A 19508-nucleotide genomic window follows, 5' to 3' on the forward strand; every position below is an offset into this window, starting at 1 on the left:
TGTTTAAAATCAAGCAATTGTCCTTTGTGGTATAAAATACTATACAGTCAGGGCACTTGGGCCACTGAGTCAGTTAAGTGTCTGACTCTTTATTTCAACTCAGGCCATGATTTTAGGATTATGAGATTGAGCCCCACTTCATGCTCTGCACTCAGCTTGAGTCTGCTTGAAATTCTCTCTCTCCCTCTCTCTCTGTCCCTCCCCCCATGCCCAGAGGCATGCCTGCTCTCTCTACAAATAAATAAAATCTTTAAAAAGAATAAAATAGAATGCTATACAGTACCAATGTCTATCAATGTTGACTCATTGCAAGCCTCTAGAAATAATCAAATAAGATATTAATTAAGTAGAAAAATAGCATTAATATGGTTAGGGCCACATTTTCTCCAAAGAATATCAATTGAGGAAGTAGTTGAACCCATATGGGAGGAAACAGGTAATACTACACTGGAGAATTAAAAATGGAGAATTTTGGCCCCAATTTGATGGGAAACTTCTTAAATATATAAATAAATGTGTACAGAAATATGAAGCAACTAGAAAACAGGTTCACACCTCTGAATGCCAAACTGGGGGAGAAAATGAAATAGTATTAAGAAGTTTGTAATGAAAAAAAAAAGAAGAAGAAGTTTGTAATGATGAATATCCACCATTTGCTTCAACATGGATGGAACTGGAGGGTATTATGCTGAGTGAAGTAAGTCAATCAGAGAAGGACAAACATTGTATGGTTTCATCCATTCAGGGAATATAAAAAATAGTGAAAGGGATTAAGGGGAAAGGAGAGAAAATGAGTGGGGAAATATCAGAGAGGGTGACAAAACATGAGAGACACCTAACTCTGGGAAATGAACAAGGGATAGTGGAAGGGGAGGTGGGTAGGGGAATGGGGTGACTGGGTGATGGGCACTGAGGGGGGCACTTGATGGGATGAGCACTGGGTGTTATACTATATGTTGGCAAATTGAACTCCAATAAAAAAAATACAAAAAAAAAAAGAAAGAAAATGAGTGGGAAAAATCAGATGGTGACAAAACATGAGAGACTCCTAACTCTGGAAAATGAACAAGGGGTAGTAGAAGGGGAGGTGGGCGGGGGGATGGGGTGACTGGGTGACAGACAATGAGAAGGGCACTTGATGGGATGAACACTGGATGTTATACTATATGTTGGCAAATTGGATTTAAATTTTAAAAGTGTTTAAAAATAAGTAAATCAGGGCAGCCCAGGTGGCTCAGCGGTTTAGCGCCACGTGGCCTTCAGCCCAGGACTTGATCCTGGAAACCTGGGATTGAGGGTCTCCCTGCATGGAGCCTGCTTCTCCATCTGCCTGTGTCTCTGCCTTTCTCTCTCTGTGTGTGTCTCTCATGAATAAATAAATAAAATCTTTATAAATAAATAAATAAATAAATAAATAAATAAATAAATAAATAAATAAATGAAATAATGCAGGTTAGCACAGATCTTCTGTCACAATAGTTAAGCAGTTAATCACTAAAAATGTTTAAATAAGGGATATATAAGCAATACCAGACATAGGGAGCAGTATGGTTTTTGAATCCTTAACCTTTTTCCCCCTCAGGACTACTCATATCCTTTAATCAAACTGTTAACACACACATTAGGATTATTACTGTTTTCCCCACAAAGCTATGAAAAAATGACAGGATTGTGTTACATGTCTTGTGAGGCAAATCAAGAATAGAGATAGGCGCTTTCCATATATAATAGAGATTCCACCTAAGGTTTGGCTTAGGTGGTAGGGAGACTTTGCACAAGCACAGCAATCAAAAGCCCAAAGGAGGTGGGAAAGCACTGGGTAGGAAGAGTATAACAGTTGGTCATGCCTCCAAGGAATAGATGGCCCAAAAGAAACCAATGTGTACCAATAACTGACTCTGCCTAGTGGCTCACCTGTGCCCAGAGCAGGACTCAGCCATCATTCTACTCTACAGTTAGGATTGAAGGTCATTAGTGCTTAAATTGCCAAAAGTCAGATGATTTCTGCCTTTAATGATGACCAACTGGATATCAATGATCTCTGAGTCCTTAGTGAGGAAGAAGGCAGTGGGGATCATTTCAGCATCCATAGGTTCACCTAGAGAATAGCTCTCAGCCAGGGTTCCAGATCCTTGATCTTGGAAACCAACTTCTCCTGCTGCCATTCCACTCTTTCAAGAGGTCACAGATCATAAAGGATCCCGTGGGGGGTCCTTATGTAGTAAATTGGTGCAGTGGAGGTAGCAGATGTGTTCATGTTCAAGCTCATGGGTGTGAGATATTTCCTGACACTGACCACAACCAATTCTCCAAATTATCCAACTGAGTGTCCAACAGTTCAATTCAATTCTGACACTAACCACCCAGAGTTAGTGCTAGATTCCACAGACTTAAGGGCTCAGTCCCACAAGACATCCCCACTGCAGATTCCAGTCACAAATGGAATGTTCAAGCTACGCACACTTCTGTCTGATCACAAACTCAGGTATTCCCACAGACACCCTCTTTGGGGTTGATAATTTCACTCGAATGACTCACAAAACTTAGGAAAGCACTTTACTTACATCAACCAGTTTATTATAAAGGATACAACTCATCTATGGAAGAGATGCTTAGAGCAAGGTAGATAGGTAGGGGTGAGGAGTGGTGGAAAGCTACCACGCCCACTCTAGGGAAAATCACCTTTCCAGAATATTAATTTGTTCACTAACCTGTTATTATAGCCCAATATTCAGCCCCCTTCCCTCACAGATGGCCAGTGGGTGGAGCTGAAAGTTCAAATTCTTAAATTGCAATTTGGTCCTTCTGGTGACCAGCCCCACTCTGATCCCATGTCTGAGATCACTTCATTAGCATCAATTCTGGAGCAGTCTGTTGGAGAGGCTCTCCTATAACTCAGGAAATTTCCAGGATTTTAGGAGTCCCTGTGCCAGAAACCAGGGACAAAGAACAATTTGTATATATTTTATACAATATATATATATATATATATATATATATATATATATATATATATATTATACCACAAAGCACTACTCCAGCAAGGCTAGGCACCTAAGACATTTGCTTGCCTCTTCAAACTATATACTTGTTTCCTGAAACCCTTTCATCCCTAAAGTGGAAATGTGTCCTAACTAAAGGTTCTTTCTAGTGCTAAGCAAGGAACCCACAAAATAAAGGGTACATGGTCTAAACCTAGAGACATCTGAAATGCCAGTTGGAATCAAAGTCTAGAATCCTCACTGGGCTTTGAGCTAAGATGGAAGAAGGATCCAGACTTAGGAGGATCCCCAGCTCTGTCTAGCAGTCCTGCCTGGTCAGGACATCAACCCTGAGCAGGGTTGATTTAAGGAGTCCCAACAGGTCAGAATTATCCACCTTCTAGATCAGAGTTCTCCAATAAAAATATAATGCAAGGCACATATTAGTTTTGGATTTTCTAACAAGCATATTGGAAATAAGAAACATTAAAACAGTGAAGTAAATGTAAATGATGCTTTGGGTTTGGTTTTGTTTTTTAAGTAGGCTCCATGCCCAGCATAGAGCTTAACATATGGCTCCAATTCATAACTTTGAGATCAAAACCTGAGCTGAGATCAAGAGTTGGTTTCTTAGCTGACTGAGCCCCCCAGGTGCCCCTAAATGATGTATTTTTAATTCACTATATCTCAAATGTGAAGATTTCCACATGTAATTCATGAAACGTGGCCACATTTCAAGGTCTTGAGAGCCACTCGCTGCTGGTTGCTACTGTATTGGACATCGCAGATATAGATCATTTACAAGACAGAATCATACTGGACAATGCTATTCAGGATATCCCAGGTTATCGGCATTTTGATTTATGAACATAATGAAATAATCTACTCCTCCAGACTGAGTACTGAGAGTCACATCTATGCCTGGTATTCCCAAACACAGAATCCGTGTGTGACAAAATTACGTACACGTTGCCAGGCATGGATTGGTTGGTGGTGGCTCAGTTATGGTTTAATCAATAATGTCTAAATTCTCCATCTTGCTCTCTCCTTAGCCACCCTCTTTAGAATGTGAGCAACCAGTTAATGGAATGAACTATTAGTCATTTAAATTAATTAAAATAAATTAATTTATGACCCCCTTCTCCTCCCCTTGAATACTGGCCTCCAGACATATACACCGTGATGAAGCTTACATTGGAGTTCTCTCTCTCTCTCTCTCTCTCTCGCTCTCTCTCTCACTCACTATATTCACATCCTATCAATGCCTCTTTAGTCTGATGTTATTTTTACTTAATTAAGGTACATAATAGATATTGTACCTGGAGAGAATATCTTCCCAGTTCTCTAGGACATGTTATATTGGTTTCCAGTGGTCCCCAACCAGGGAGAATTTTGGACTCCAAGGGACATTTGGCAATGTCTGGGTATATTCAAGGTTGTCTACTGTGAGGAAGAGTGCTACTGACATTTGGTGGGTGGAGGCCAAGGATTCTCCTCAACATTCTAGAAGTTACCCTGCAAGCTCCCAGAGTTACCTTGCCCCAAATGTCAACAGAGCCAAGGTTGAGAAACCTTGTCTTAAGCTATTTCTATTTAAGTCACTTTAAGAAAAATGGGGACTCCTAGGGGTGCCTGGGTGGTGCAGTCAGCCGGACATCCAACTTTTGGCTTCAGTTCAGGTCACGGTCTCAGGGTCCTGGGATCGAGCCCCATGTTGAGCTCTGTGCTTAGCACAGAGTCTTCTTGAGATAGATATTCTTGAGCTAGATAGATATTCCCTCTCCTTCTGCCCCTCCCACTCACACACACTCTCTCTCTCTCTCTAAAATAAATTAATCTTTTTTAAAAAAGAAAGAAAAATGGGGAGTTGTCCTGATCTCTTTTAACCAAATATTAAAGGATTGATATTCATCTGTATGGAATTAGTCACAGACCTTACTGATGTAAAAGGAATAAACATATTCTTATATTTAGACTTTTAAAAAGTAGCAATAAGTGTTTTTGAGATGTGTTCTCGGAGAACTCACTCTATGGACCCAGTCACTTCTCCCCAACTATTTTTCTCTGTAATTGCAAATACATATTCTCAAGAAATATTAGACAAACTTTAACATGTTAAAAGCCACCTGATTGGACAATAGTCTTTCTTATTTGAAAATTTTTCTAGGGGATCCCTGGGTGGTGCAGCGGTTTAGCGCCTGCCTTTGGCCCAGGGCGCAATCCTGGAGTCCCAGGATCGAGTCCCACATCGGGCTCCCGGTGCATGGAGCCTGCTTCTCCCTCTGCCTGTGTCTCTGCCTCTCTCTCTCTCTCTCTCTCTCTGTGTGTGTGACTATCATAAATAAATAAAAATTTTAAAAAAAGAAAATTTTTCTAGAGAGTGTAATAGAAGTGAGACATCTAATGGTGTAGTCATTTCTGTGTCTTTTATCCAAACTAAGATTCATATTCACATAAAAATTATTACTGGTCATCCATTTTGCACGATTTTTCACGCCTTGTTAATCCTAATAAAGTGTATGAGTTTTGAATCTGTTGGTGGTTGACAAAAGTATGAACCCACAGCACTTACAGCCTGATAGAAGGGTGTCTCTCAGAGTCAAACACAACACCATTTCTCAATATTGGCATTTTATGAATTTCATATTTGCTTTCTTTTGTTCACAAGTTTGGAAATGCTTGAAAATGTACAAGAATAATGAGAACTGTAGATTTTACTTCTGGAAGTTACAAATAATCTTTATATACACTTAATATTTCCCCTTCTTGATGTACCACAACCCAGGTAAATTTCCTTTGTTTTATCCTTTGCATAAAGTACAGTCAAGTTTTCTCACTTCAATTATGTTACATTGTTTGACATTACCCTAGACAACCAGAAAAGTGTAGGGAGGATGAAAATCAGGAGATAATAAAGGAAATCTGATTGATTTCATGCTTTTAAATTAAAACTACACATCAATCCAATAATTCTATTTGTTGTCTACTTTTTGCTGGATACTCCTTGTATGTGATATCCAAAATCAAGACCACAGACCCAGGTCTTTATTAAATTTGTCTCATTAAAGAAAATTTAAGACCACATGCAAATAAAAATAGTAATGGATTCTATTAGAAGCATTTATAAGTTAGGGCACCTGGGTGGCTCAATCTGTTGGGCATGGATTGTCAGTTTTGGCTCAGATCATGAACTCAGAGTCCTGGAATCAAGCACTGCATCAGCTCCATGCTCAGTGAGGATTCTGCTTCTCTCCCTCTCCCTTTTCCCCTCACCCTACTTGTGCATGCTCTCTCTCTAAAGTAAATAAATAAAATCTTGGGACAGTGGTTGAGCATCTGCCTTTGGCTCAGGTTGTGATCCTAGGGTCCTGGGATTGAGTCCTACATTGGGCTCCCTGCATGGAGCCTGCTTCTCCCACTGCCTGTGTCTCTGCTTCTGTGTGTCTCTCATGAATAAATAAATAAAAATCGTTTTAAAAAATAAATAAAATCTTGGAGGAGGAGAAGAAAAGAAGAAGAGTTTATAAGTTTTCCTGGAAGAGCAACATAAAAAAGGGATTTGTCTTGGAACAAAATGAAAAGTTCCTACAGGTAGGAACAATTGAGGGGACATTGGATTTAGCAGAGTTTTGCCATGCCATTAAGGATTAAGTTTCCTTTGGGACTCCTGGGTGGCTCAGTCATTTAAACATCTGACTCTCAGTTTTGACTCAGGTCATGATCTCAGGGTCATGAGAGTGAGGCCCTGCATCGGGCTCTGCCTTCTGCTGGAGTCTGCTTAAGATTCTCTCTCTTCCTCTTCTTCTGCCCTTTACCGACCCAAAAAAGGACTAAAGGTTTCCAGAAAGAAAGAAGTCTGGACATTTTCCTATGAGTTTAAACGGCTATAATTGTAATAGTCTTGGGAAGAGCGGGTGATGAAGATACCCCTAGTTATCAGAAGACAAAATGTTTACTGAACTGAGCAGTTGCAGGATCAGGTGGGTCCTTGCCCTCTGGTGGGCATTTCAGGAAGTAGGATGGATGCAGTAAGCCTGGATGAGGACAGGGAAGAGGGAAGAACTTTCAGAGTCTTTGACATAGCTCCACTTAGCGGGCAGCTGTGTTTATGGCCACTACCTTCCCGAAACCTTCCATTTGCCTGCAACACTCACTCAAGAAAAGCCCTTGGAACGGGAGGGTATTATGCTCAGTGAAATAAGTCAATCAGAGAAGGAGAGCCATCATATGATTTCAGTCATACGTTGAATAAAAGAAATAGTGAAAGAGATTAAAAGGGAAAGGAGGGGAACTGAGTGGGAAAAATTAGAGAGGGAGACAAACCATGAGAGAGACTCCTAACTCTGGGAAACAAACTGTTGCAGAAGGCAAGGAGGGTGGGGAGGTTGGGGTAACTGGGTGATGGGCAATGAGAAGGGCACTTGATGGAATGAGCATTGGGTGGTATACTATATGTTGACAAATTGAATTTAAATTTTCAAAAATGTAATAAAAATTTAGAAATCCTTCAGAGTTTTCTCTAGTTGAAGAATAAAGGCCAAAATAAGTAAGACACAAAAATAAAAGCCCTTCACAATTATTGAGGCTTCACCAATAAGGATATTTAAAATATGTATAATTTATGAACTGTTGTTATGTCCTTCCCATATATTGAATTTCAAATATATTTAAAATAAGCTTCATGGTTTTTGATACACCTATATTTTTATATTTCACTGTGCAATAAAACATGATAGCAATGAGTGATTTCTTTTTGGGATCCCTGGGTGGCTCAGTGGTTGAACATCTGCCTTTGGCTCAGGGCGTGATCCTGGGGTCCTGGGATGGAGTCCCACATCAGGCTCCCCTCAGGGAGCCTGCTTCCCCCTCTGCCTATATCTCTGCCTCTCTGTGTCTCTCATGAATACATAAATAAAATCTCCCCCCCCCAAAAAAAAAGAGATTTCTTCTTCCTAGTCACTGAGTTACAATAAAATCAAAGAGAAGAATCTATCTCATAGGATGCAGACTAAGCATAGCCAAATCCTATCCCCCCTTGGCTTGGTACCCAATGATTCCTTATCAAATAGGTTATGTCCATCAGCCTGAACCCACATATTCTAAATAGTTGAGCTAAAATGAATGAGAATTTATATTAGATATTAGTGAAGGATGAATATTAATTAGTAAAGCTGAAAGTTTTAATCTTAAAAAAATATGAGTCAAATTAAAATGGGAATTTTTACCTCCCATGGTGTAGTTTAAAGATTAAGCATGAATATTTTACAAATATACATACGGATTAATATATATGTAGTAATAGACATGTAGAGTAATATTAATGAAATTAAATATACATGTCTGATTTTGTCTAAAAGACAAGAAAAAGTACAATTACTGGACACAGGCAATTCTTGAAATTTGTAAATACTCAAATTCAAATTTTCTGAAAGTGTAGTTCCTTTTGAAATTTTGGTTCAATGTTGAATAGAAACATCCATGGCAACCTTTCTGTCATCAGTAAAAATCTTTTCTCCCAGAATTAAATTAAAATATAATCATATTAAAGAAGTGAATGCTGGTAGAGTGGGAAGAAACCCTTTAACATAAAGAGCCCCTGTGGATTAATCTCATTCCAGAACTGAGTTATCTTTGGAGGGAGTTGGAGACCAGAGAAGAATCTCATGGAGGACAAGTCCAATTTTGTGCAATTTCTTTTTTACATCTCAGAGTTCTACAAAAGGCAAATATGAGAGAACAAGGTCTGGGGAATGAAGTATTTTATTGACACAGCGTGTGTTGGGACGCCTGGGTGGTTCAGTGGTTGAGTGTCTGCCTTTGGCTCAGGGTGTGATCCCCAAGTCCCAGGATTGAGTCCCACATGAAGCTCCCCACGAGGAGCCTGCTTCTCCCTCTGCCTCTGTCTCTGCCTCTTTCTATGTGTCTCTCATGAATAAATAACAAAATCTTAAAAAAAAAAAAAAAAGAACCTCCTGTGTCGTATTACAGTATGGTGCTAAAAATGATTAAATTCAGGGAAATCCCTTAGAAAATAATTGTTGCTTCTTGAGTGCTCTGTAAGTGTTCGAGTAGTGGCTGCCTCCAGAGAGGGGTGTTGCATGGCTACAGAGCCGGGAGAGTGGAGGTTTACTCCTCATCCCTTACCACTCCTAAGGCATATTTATTGTCATCTCCTGTGACCTCCATGTCAGCCCTGTAGCATGTAACTCACACTCTAGAGTTCATGGCACTGAAATTTGGAGATATGCAGAGATTCACAATACTAATACGTGAGGAGTCTGGGACAGGAATGTAGTTAGTACCCTGAGGACAGGGGTCCCTGAACACCCGGGACCTCTAGGTCATGCCCTATACACAAACGAAGGGCTCCTCTACTCTTTCTCAAAATATTTCTCAAGATTTCTACAGGAGACAGTTGATGACCCAAAAGAGTTTTCTGAGCTGAGAAAAGGGCCTAAACCCTGACTCAGCCTCCCACTTCTGGGTTTCAATTCCTGACCCAAAGCACAATGCAGTTATCCCCAAGTGAAGCCCCTCAGAAGGGCCAGGGGAAGCCCCAATGTGGCCCTCCTCGCCAGTGTTCACGCTACCAGCTGTCTCACATGGAGCCTTCTCAGGGACTAGCTGACCGCTCTCAGTGACCAGTGAGTGGTCTTGGTCTGCTCAGCTCCCAACCTACTCAGAATCCAGGACCTTCCAAACCAACCTTCACACGAAGGCTCTGCCAAGAATTAGCTTCCCTTCAACTGACCAACCTTGGCTGAGCAGCTACTGTGAATTAACCAGGAAAGTGGCCACCTGGGCTAGTGCTCTGATAATTTAATGAATGGAGTCTGGGACCCTCAATGGCTCACTGACTATTGTTCTGAGCAACCATCTGAGCAGCCTGGACTAAGATCTGGCTGACAGCGGGAGTGGGCTGCACTGGCGCGGAGTGGGCACCTCCTCTGCTCCTTCCCTCCTCCCCAAATCTAGTTTCTACAGACTCCTCATCCTTCCCTGGACCATGCAGTGGCAGGGCACAGAGCCCCATCTCATCTTAGAGGGACCCCTCCACCCTACCCCAGGACTCTGCTAATCCTCCAGACCCTGCTTCCTCTGTCACCAACAGGTATTTTTCCAAAGAAAACAAAAACACTAATTCAAAAAGATATAGGCACCCTCATGTTTATTGCAGCATTATTTATAATAGCCAAGATATGGAAGCAACTCAAGTGTCTATCAACTCAAGTGTCTACACACACACACACACACACACACACACACACACACACAGGAATATTACTCAGCCATTAAAAAAAAAACAAACCATGATATCTGCCATTCGCAACAACATGGATGGACCTAAAGGGTATTATGGTAAGTGAAATAAGTCAGTCAGAGAAAGACAAATACCGTGTGATTTCACTCATATGTGTAATATATGGAAACAAAACAAACAAACCAGACTCTTAAATACAGAGAACGAACTGATGGTTGCCAGAGGGGAGGTAGGTAGGGCATGGGTGAAATAGATGAAGGGGATTAAGAGGTACAAACTTCCAAATATAAAATAAATAAGTCGGGCAGCCCAGGTGGCTCAGCGGTTTAGCGCCTGCCTTCTGCCCAGAGCCTGATCCTGAAGACCCGGGATTGAGTCCCACGTCAGGCTCCCTGCATGGAGCCTGCTTCTCCCCCCCTTCTCTCTCTCTCTCTCTCTCTCTCTCTCTCTCTCAGTGGTTGAGCATCTGCCTTTGGCTCAGGTTGTGATTCCAGGGTCCTGGAATCGAGTCTCTGCCTATGTCTGCCTTTGTGTGTGTCTCTCATGAATAAATAAAATCTTTTAAAAAAAGAATTATCAAATCAATATGTTGTGCACCTAAAGTTAACATAACATTGCATGTATATCATTTATATTGGATGTATCTCAATTATATTTCATAATAAAAAAGAAAATATATAAGATGATGAATTATAGGCAGCCTAGTTCCCGATTTATACTAGTGCTCTAAAACATCAGAGGGGGACACTTGATGGGATGAGCACTTGGTGTTATGCTATACGTTGGCAAATTGAACTCCAATTAAAAAAATAAAAATAAAAATAAATAAATTAATTAAATTAAAACATCAAAAAAATAAAATAAAATAAAACATTTGCTAAAAGCAAGATTTCAGGTTAGCCATTGTCTTGATACTGGAGTAGAAAGAAAAAAAAAACTGGATAAAGATGGTAAGCTGGTGATCTCCCTCACTGGTAAGTTCCAAAAGCTGCTCACTAGGTCACCTTTTATGTCTTTAACCCTAGCATCTGGATGTGTTTCTGAGGTCAGAGAAGCCAAACCAGGGCTCAAAGTCTGAGTCAGTCTGCCCAATTCCTGTCCCTTAGTGGAGAAAGACATACTCTGGGGCCTGAGCTCAAGGACTAAGGCAGACAGAACATGCTGGTCTCCATAATTGCACTTCCTAATCCTGACCTGCCCTCCAGCTAAAGTCCAGGCCATTCAAACAGGCAGCATCTCTTTGTCTTTGGACTGACTACCAAATTACCAAAGGATTTGCATCAAGCCTAACTCTGCAGAGATGAGACACGTGGCGTTTCTAGTCTTTGTCATCATATACAAACCAACACACATAAATACGAACTCACATCCTTACTATAATGAACCCTGACAGTCAGGAGGGAGGTTAAGCATACAACTGACCCAGAAGTGAGTTTTGGGTCTGAGAAACACTCGCCACACATGAGCATCATCTCATTTGGCCTTTGCAACAGCCCAACGAAGCAGAATATCTGTTATCACATCCATCTTACAAAAGAGGAACTCAAGACCCATAGAGGTTAAGACACATAGTTAGAAAAAAGGGAAGTGAGAATTTGACCCCTAGCATCTTGGCTCAAGAATCTATATTGTAACCACCTTATTCTACTTTTGCTGGAGCAGTTCTGGGTACAGAGAGGAAAATAAACAGACTTTCCAAAAGGAAAGTTAGAAGCATGTGGTAAGGAAAATGATGGGGTCGTGGCGGCTTTCCAGACCCTAGAATGTACAGAGAAAAAACTGTGGCTTCAAGTCACATAATCTAAGCATGATGCAATCATTGTCAATTCTGTTGCATTGCAAATGTCTCACTTAACTCCTTCAAATCTAGATTTAGGCGTGTTCTTCAGTCCCCAGTTCAGTGGAAGAGTTGGTATTTAGAGTCCTGAGGCAAAGACAAGTACCTATCACAGCCCCTAAGGAAATACTGAGTATCCAGCAAATGTAAATATCAGGGTAACTTTCCATATAATCCCTTTCACTATTTCTTATATTCCGTGTATGAGTGAAACCGTATAATGATTGTCCTTCTCCGACTGACTTGTAAGGGAAAGGAGGGGAACTGAATGGGAAAAATTAGAGAAGGAGACAAACCATGAGAGACTCCTAACTCTGGGAAACAACAAAGGTAGTGGAAGGGGAGGTGGGTAGAGGGATGGGGTAGCTGGGTGACGGGCACTGAGGGGGGCACTTGATGGGACTAGCACTGGGTGTTATATGTTAGCAAATCGAACTCCAATAAAAAAATATACTAAATAAATAAATAATAAAAAAATTAAAAAAATCTTGATAGTTTCAAATATATATACATATGTATTTTAATTTTAATATCTCTTTTTAAGATTTTATTTATTTATTCATGAGAGAGAGAGAGAGGCAGACACAGGCAGAGGGAGAAGCAGGCTCCATGCAGGGAGCCCGACATGGGACTCAGTCCTGGGTCTCCAGGATCACGCCCTGGCCGAAGGCAGGCGCTTAACCGCTGAGCCACCCAGGGATCCCTAATTTTAATATATCTAATTTTAATATATTTAATTACATATACAATTACTCTGATACATATATGTGCATATGTACATATATAATTATATATATAATTACTCTGATACATACATACACACAAATATGTATCAGAGTAATTTCTTCAAAGATCCTTTACCCTGCCCTTGCCTACTCCCTGGACAAGAGCCTTTCCACACAAATTGCAAAATGTAGAGAATGAGACAAACAAACTCGTGTTTGTTTCCTGTTGATTGGAAAAAAGTGTTTGGTGACAGGTTCCAAATTGTTTACTTGTCATTGGAGTTAGTTCCCAAAGCTTAACACAAACTTTGAAAGGGGATTATTGGAAAAAAAAAAAAAAAAGGTTCATTTGCACAGTAAACTCCCTGGCCAGGGACACAAGTTTCTGGAACACAGTTGTGACTTGATGTCACCAAACAAACAAAATGTGTAACTTTAGAAGTCCTCAAAGTAGTTGTTCTCAGATTGACAAAAGGCAAAAGCTGCCAGAGTTGATGGTTTTAAAATGTTCACAAAAGTAAATTTCACCCTGTCTCAGTACACAAAAGCATAAACATGATTCTGTGTGAGGAAAATTTTTAAAAAGGCAAAACCTTAATCAACAACAGAAGGGACAAAAAAAAAAAAAAAAAAAAAAAACCAGAAAGGACAAATGGTACAGGAGAAGCCTCTTAATTCTCTGCTCTAAATGTAGCTGAAATATACATTTTGCAGCTGTATTTTAAATATATAACTTTTTTGGAAGCCAGCCCTCTGCCATCATCTGACACTCCACTTCTGCTGGAGTTTTAACATTTTCAAAATGTAATCTTCAATCCCCAAGTAAGAAAAATAGTCTAAAAGACATGAAGGCCATATGGGGATTCCTATTTCACAGCAACATGAACTGAGATGAACTGCCAATGTCAGAGGGAGGAGGCGAGAGTGCAGATGCTTGTGTCAGACGGTCAACAACCGAGACAGCCATCCCCTTGGCTAAGATAACTGGAGTACTTCTTCACCTTGGGTTTCTCTGGATCCACCATGTGTCAGGACTACCCAACTCAGCAGATAAGCCAAAGCAGAAAAAAAAAAAAAATGATAGGCTTAAGTGACTGCATGATTGCAGTCACTGCAAAATCTAGCCCAGGGGTCCTGGGCTAGATGCTCCATGTAATCAGACTTCCACGGTTTCCACCACCATGGTTATGCCAGATCTCTCTTCTTCCGTGTTGGTTTCATCATTCCAACAGAGGCCCAGAGTGGCTTTTAAAAACTCAAGCAAAAAAAAAAAGTATAATTTGGGTATAATTCCCATTGGTCTAGCTCAGAGTCACATGCTCAGGGATCTGAACACATCACTGTAGCCAGAGGGATGGCTGATGCTGATTGGTCACATCTGGGTCATGTGTTCACTGGTGGAGCTAGGAACATGTGTATTGCCCCATAAGCCTGGAAGGATGGGTGATTCCCCACAAGTCACCTGCTGTAATTGGAAGGAGGGAAATAGATCTTGGGCAGGCAAAAACAGAATTCATTCTATCTTCAACATGGCGTGTCCCAAGCCTTTTAAAATACAGCTGCAAAATGTATATTTTCAGCTACATTTAAAGCAGAGAAGCAAAGTTTTTCTCTTGTATCATTTGTCCCTTATAGGTTTTTTAAAAATTTTTATTTATTTATTCATGATAGAGAGAGAGAGAGAGAGGCAGAGACACAGGCAGAGGGAGAAGCAGGCTCCATGGCAGGAGCCTGACGCAGGACTTGATCCAGGGACTCCAGGATCATGCCCTGGACCAAAGGCAGGCGCTAAACCGCTGAGCCACCCAGGGATCCCCATCCCTTCTGTTTTTAATTATGGCTTTGCCTTCTTTATTTTCCCAAGATGTTCGCATCTCCAGTGATTCTCACGATGTTCACTTCCTCCTCAGAACTTCTGTGTTTTCCTGTGATTTGCTCAACACTCTTAAGGCTGCAGTTTTGTCTTTCGCCTGAATCACCTCAACAATGGACACTACCCCCCCTCCTTTATTGGCCAAAATGCCCCTATTATGCATTTTTGTGCATAATTCCTGCTCTGGGATGATTATTTGTGTCCCCCTCAACTCATATGTTGAAATCCTAACCCCCAGTGTGATGGCACTGGGAGGTGATTAGGCTATGAAGGTGGAATCCTCACAAATGGGATTATAAAAGAGATCCCACAGGGGCACCTGGATGGCTCAGTCCATTAAGAAGTCAACTCTTTTTCTTTTTTTTAAGATTTATTTGAGAGAGAGAGTGCATGAGCACAAGTGGGAAGGAGAAGCAGACTCCCCACTGAGCAGGGAGCCCAACACAGGGCTTCATTCCAGGAACCTGGGATCATGACCTGAGCTGAAGGCAGATGCTTAACCAACTGAGCCACCCAGGCACCCTAGTTGTTAACTCTTGATTTTGGCTCAGGTCGTGATCTCCAGGTCCATGCTCAGCACGGAGTCTACTTGAGGATTCTCTCTCTCTCTCTGCCTCTCCCCCAACCCAAATAAATAAATAAATCTTTTTTTAAAAAGAGAGAGGGGACAACTGGGTGGCTCAGCAGTTGGGCGTCTGCCTTGGGCTGAGTGCGTAATCCCAGGGTCTTGGGATTGAGTCCTGTATCGGGCTCCCAGAGCCTGCTTTTCCCTCTGCCTGTGTCTCTGCCTCTCTGTGTCTCTCATGGATAAATAAATAAAATCTTAATAAAATAAAATAAAGAGAGAGGGAGAGAGAGAGATCTCACAGAGTTCCCTTATCCCTTCCACCATGACAAAGCAATGAACAAGGAAGGGGACTCTCACCAGAAAATGACCATGATGCCGTAGACAGCACTCCATCTGGTCTTAGGGTTAACTTGCTTCAAGTGAACATACTCTACTTGCTGACCTAAGGCCCTTGACCTGTAACAGAACTAATTTCCTTGCCTTGAGATTTACAGGCCACTCGCCTTAAAGAATGAAGAACCAGAACTTTCCCAGGGCACAAAGGCTATATCATACATATAATATATATAATGAAAAAACATATATATATATATATATATATATATATATATATATATATATAATGGAAAATTACTCAACATAAAAAGGAATGAAATCTTGCCATTTTCAACAACATAGATGGATCTAAAGGGTATAATGCTAAGTGAAATAAGCCAGTCAGACAAAGACAAATACCATATAATTTCACTCATCTGTGGAACTGAAGAAACAAAACAAACAAAGAAAGAAAAAGAGACAAGCAAAAAAACCAACTCTTAAATATAGGGAACAAACTGGTGGTTGCCAGAGGGGAGTTGGGTGGGAGATGGGAGAAACAGGTGATAGAGATTAAGATTACACTTATCATGATAAGCACTGAGTAATGTATAAAATTGTTGAATCATGGGTCACCTGCATGGCTCAGTTGGTTAAGTAGCTGATTCTTGGTCTTAGCTCGGGTCTTTTTCTTTAAGATTTTTAAAATTTATTTGACAGAGAGCCCAAGCAGGAGAAGCAGCAGAGGGAGAGAGAGAAGCAGACAGCCTGATACTGAGCTCTATCCCAGGACCCTGGGATCATGGCCAGAGCCAAAGGCAGACGCTTAACTGACTGAGACACCTAGGCATCCTTCAGCTCAGGTCTCGATCTCTGGGTCATGCGTCTGGGCCCCACATGGGGCTCCACACTGGTCATGAAGCCTACTTTTAAAAAGAAGAAGAAGAATTGTCGAATCGTTATGTTATACACTGAAACTAATATAACACTGTATATTAATTATACTGGAATTTAAAAATAAATATGTATTTTTAGAAAACTAGTGCCTCCCAGTGCAAATCAAAACCACAATGACATACCATTTTAAAACTACTAGGATGGGGGCCCTTAGGTGGCTCAGGCAGTTGGGCATTGGGCTCTTGATTTCAGCTCAGGTGATGATCTCAAAGTCGTGATATCAAGCCCAATATTGGCTGTAGAGATTACTTAAATAAATAAAACATTTTTAAAAAGAAATATATATAATGGAATATTATTCAGCCACGAACAATAATGAAATTTTGAAGTATGTGATCATATGAATGGACCTTGAAAACATGCTTGGTGAAATGAGCCAGACACAGAAGAACAAATATTAGATGATTCCATTTACATGAAGTACCCAGAATAGTTAAGCTCATAGGACAGAAAGTGGGATAGAGTGACTAGGGGAGGAAAGAAGGGAGAGTTATTGTCTAATGGGTAGATAGTTTTAGTGCAACATGATGAATAAGTTTTAGATATACATAACAGTAATGGTAATTACATGAGATTATTAATGTATTTAATGCCACTGAACTGTACACTTATGAATGATAAAAACAATAAACATTATGTTATGTATATTTAACTGCAATATTAATTAGTTGATTGATTGATTGGCAACTCCCAAAATTTTGTCATTTTTGCTTTTGTTGTTGCTTTTTTTTTTACAGGAAAAAGCTATAAATAGAAATGTACTGGGATCCCTGGATGGCTCAGCGGTTGAGTGCCTACCTTCAGCCCAGGGTGTGATCCTGGAGTCCGGGGATCGAGTCCCACATTGGGCTCCCTGCATGGAGCCTGCTTCTCTCTCTGCCTATGTCTCTGTCTCTCTCTGTGTTTCTCTCATGAATAAATAAATAAAATCTTAAAAAAAAAGAAATGTATTACCTGAAATATAGGGACTTGGATATCACAAATTAATACTACAGTCTGTGATCGTGCAAGTATTCATTACACAAGCATTTATTGAATACCTAGTGTGTGCAAAGCATACACCACATTAGGAACTTAGAGAAGAAGGGTACAAAAATAAATGAATTTCAGATTGTGCCCTGAAGATAGAATTGTTATATTTAGCAAATAAAAACAAAAGATTGCCCAATTACATTTGAAGTTCAGGTAAACAACAAATATGATATCCCATGCAATATTAGGAATGTCCTTTTACTAAATGTTATTCATTGCTTATGTGAAATCAAAATTTCACATAATGAAATTTGTGAAATTTGTGAATGTCCTGCACTCCTGATGGAAGAAGTTTATCATCCAATTAGAGAAATAAGACATTTACAATCACCAGAATACAAAGTACAATGAGCTGAGCATCAAAAGGTCAAGGGCTGTGGGAATTTGGAGGTAGAAATTATATTTAATTGTAAATGGTCTGATATTTGGGGTTTTTTAAAAAGATTTTATTTATTTATTCATGAGAGACACACAGAGAGAGGCAGAGACATAGGCAGAGGAAGAAGCAGGCTCCATGTAGGGAGCCCAATGTGGGACTCAACCCCAGGACCTAGGGATCATGATCTGAGCCAAAGGCAGACACTCAACCACTAAGCCACCCAGGTGCCCCAATGGTCTGCTATTTTAGTATGTACAAATATATGTGACGTTACTAAGTGGAGAAAACAAGGCTATTTTCAATACTTTGTTTTTCTTCTGCCCCTCGCTTTTTTGTTTACTCAACATTATTGCTGCTCCACATCCATCCGACAGATATTTGAGAAAAACTTTCCTGTTCCCAGAACTGCTCCAGGCACCAAGGGCAGACAGACATTGTCCTGCCTTCATGGAGTTCACAGTTTGGTGGGGAAGACAGGCAACAACAGAAAAAAGTCAAAGAACAGAATTACTTGAGATAGTGATGACAACTATACAGAGACGATGGGCTGAGTGTGGTGGCTGTGTCAGGGACTCCGGAAAGGGCACTCTGAGGAATGGACCTTGGGTGGAGACTTCAGTGGTGTACAGTTGCCTGCCATGCACATGTGCCAGGGAAAAGTACTGCAGGCAAAGGGAACAGTAAAAATCCTGAAGCAGAAACAAAAACGAAGTCAAATGCCTGGGGCATAATTACATGTCATACATTATCATTAAACAATTGCTTATTCTATAAGAAATAGTGAAAGGGACCATAAGAGAAAGGAGGGGAAACTGAGTGGGGGAAAAATTAGAGAGGAAGACAAATGATAAGAGACTCATAACTCGGGATCCCTGGGTGGCGCAGCGGTTTGGCGCCTGCCTTTAGCCCAGGGCGCGATCCTGGAGACCCGGGACCGAATCCCACGTCAGGCTCCCGGTGCATGGAGCCTGCTTCTCCCTCTGCCTGTGTTTCTGCCTCCCCCCCTCTCTCTCTCTCTCTCTCTCTCTCTCTGATTATCATAAATAAATAAAAATTTAAAAAAAAAAGAGAGACTCATAACTCTGGGAAACAAACGAAGGGCTGCAGAAGGGAAGGAGGGTCGGGGGATGGGGTAACCAGGTGACAGGGACTAAGGAGGGCACATGATGGGATGAGCACTGGGTATTATACTATATGTTGACAAACTGAATTTAAGTAAAATTTTGTAAAAAGTTAACTGAGGATGAGTTTAGAGGGATAGAAGATGAAAGAGGCAACGGGGTAGCGAGAGTGTATGTATGTTGAGCAAGTGGGAAGGTTGCAATTTTAGAAAAGCATGTCCAGGTAAGGGCTTCCTGAGAAGGAGGCATTTGTCAAATGGTAATACAGTGTCTATTTCTTGGGCCTGTAGCGAAGATCTAATAAGAAAATGCACGGATTCATAGAAAAAAGAAAAACCTTTGATAGGCCCAAAGTGGCCCCAAGAGACTCCTATGGAAAGATGCCCGCCTGAAGCTCACAAAAGGGGGACGTAGTCACGGCGGAGTGGTGATCCAGATGGACGTTGCCCCAGACGGAAG

The sequence above is a fragment of the Canis lupus genome, chromosome 27 (assembly GCF_048164855.1).
Source record: "Canis lupus baileyi chromosome 27, mCanLup2.hap1, whole genome shotgun sequence".
Taxonomy (NCBI): Eukaryota; Metazoa; Chordata; class Mammalia; order Carnivora; family Canidae; genus Canis; species Canis lupus.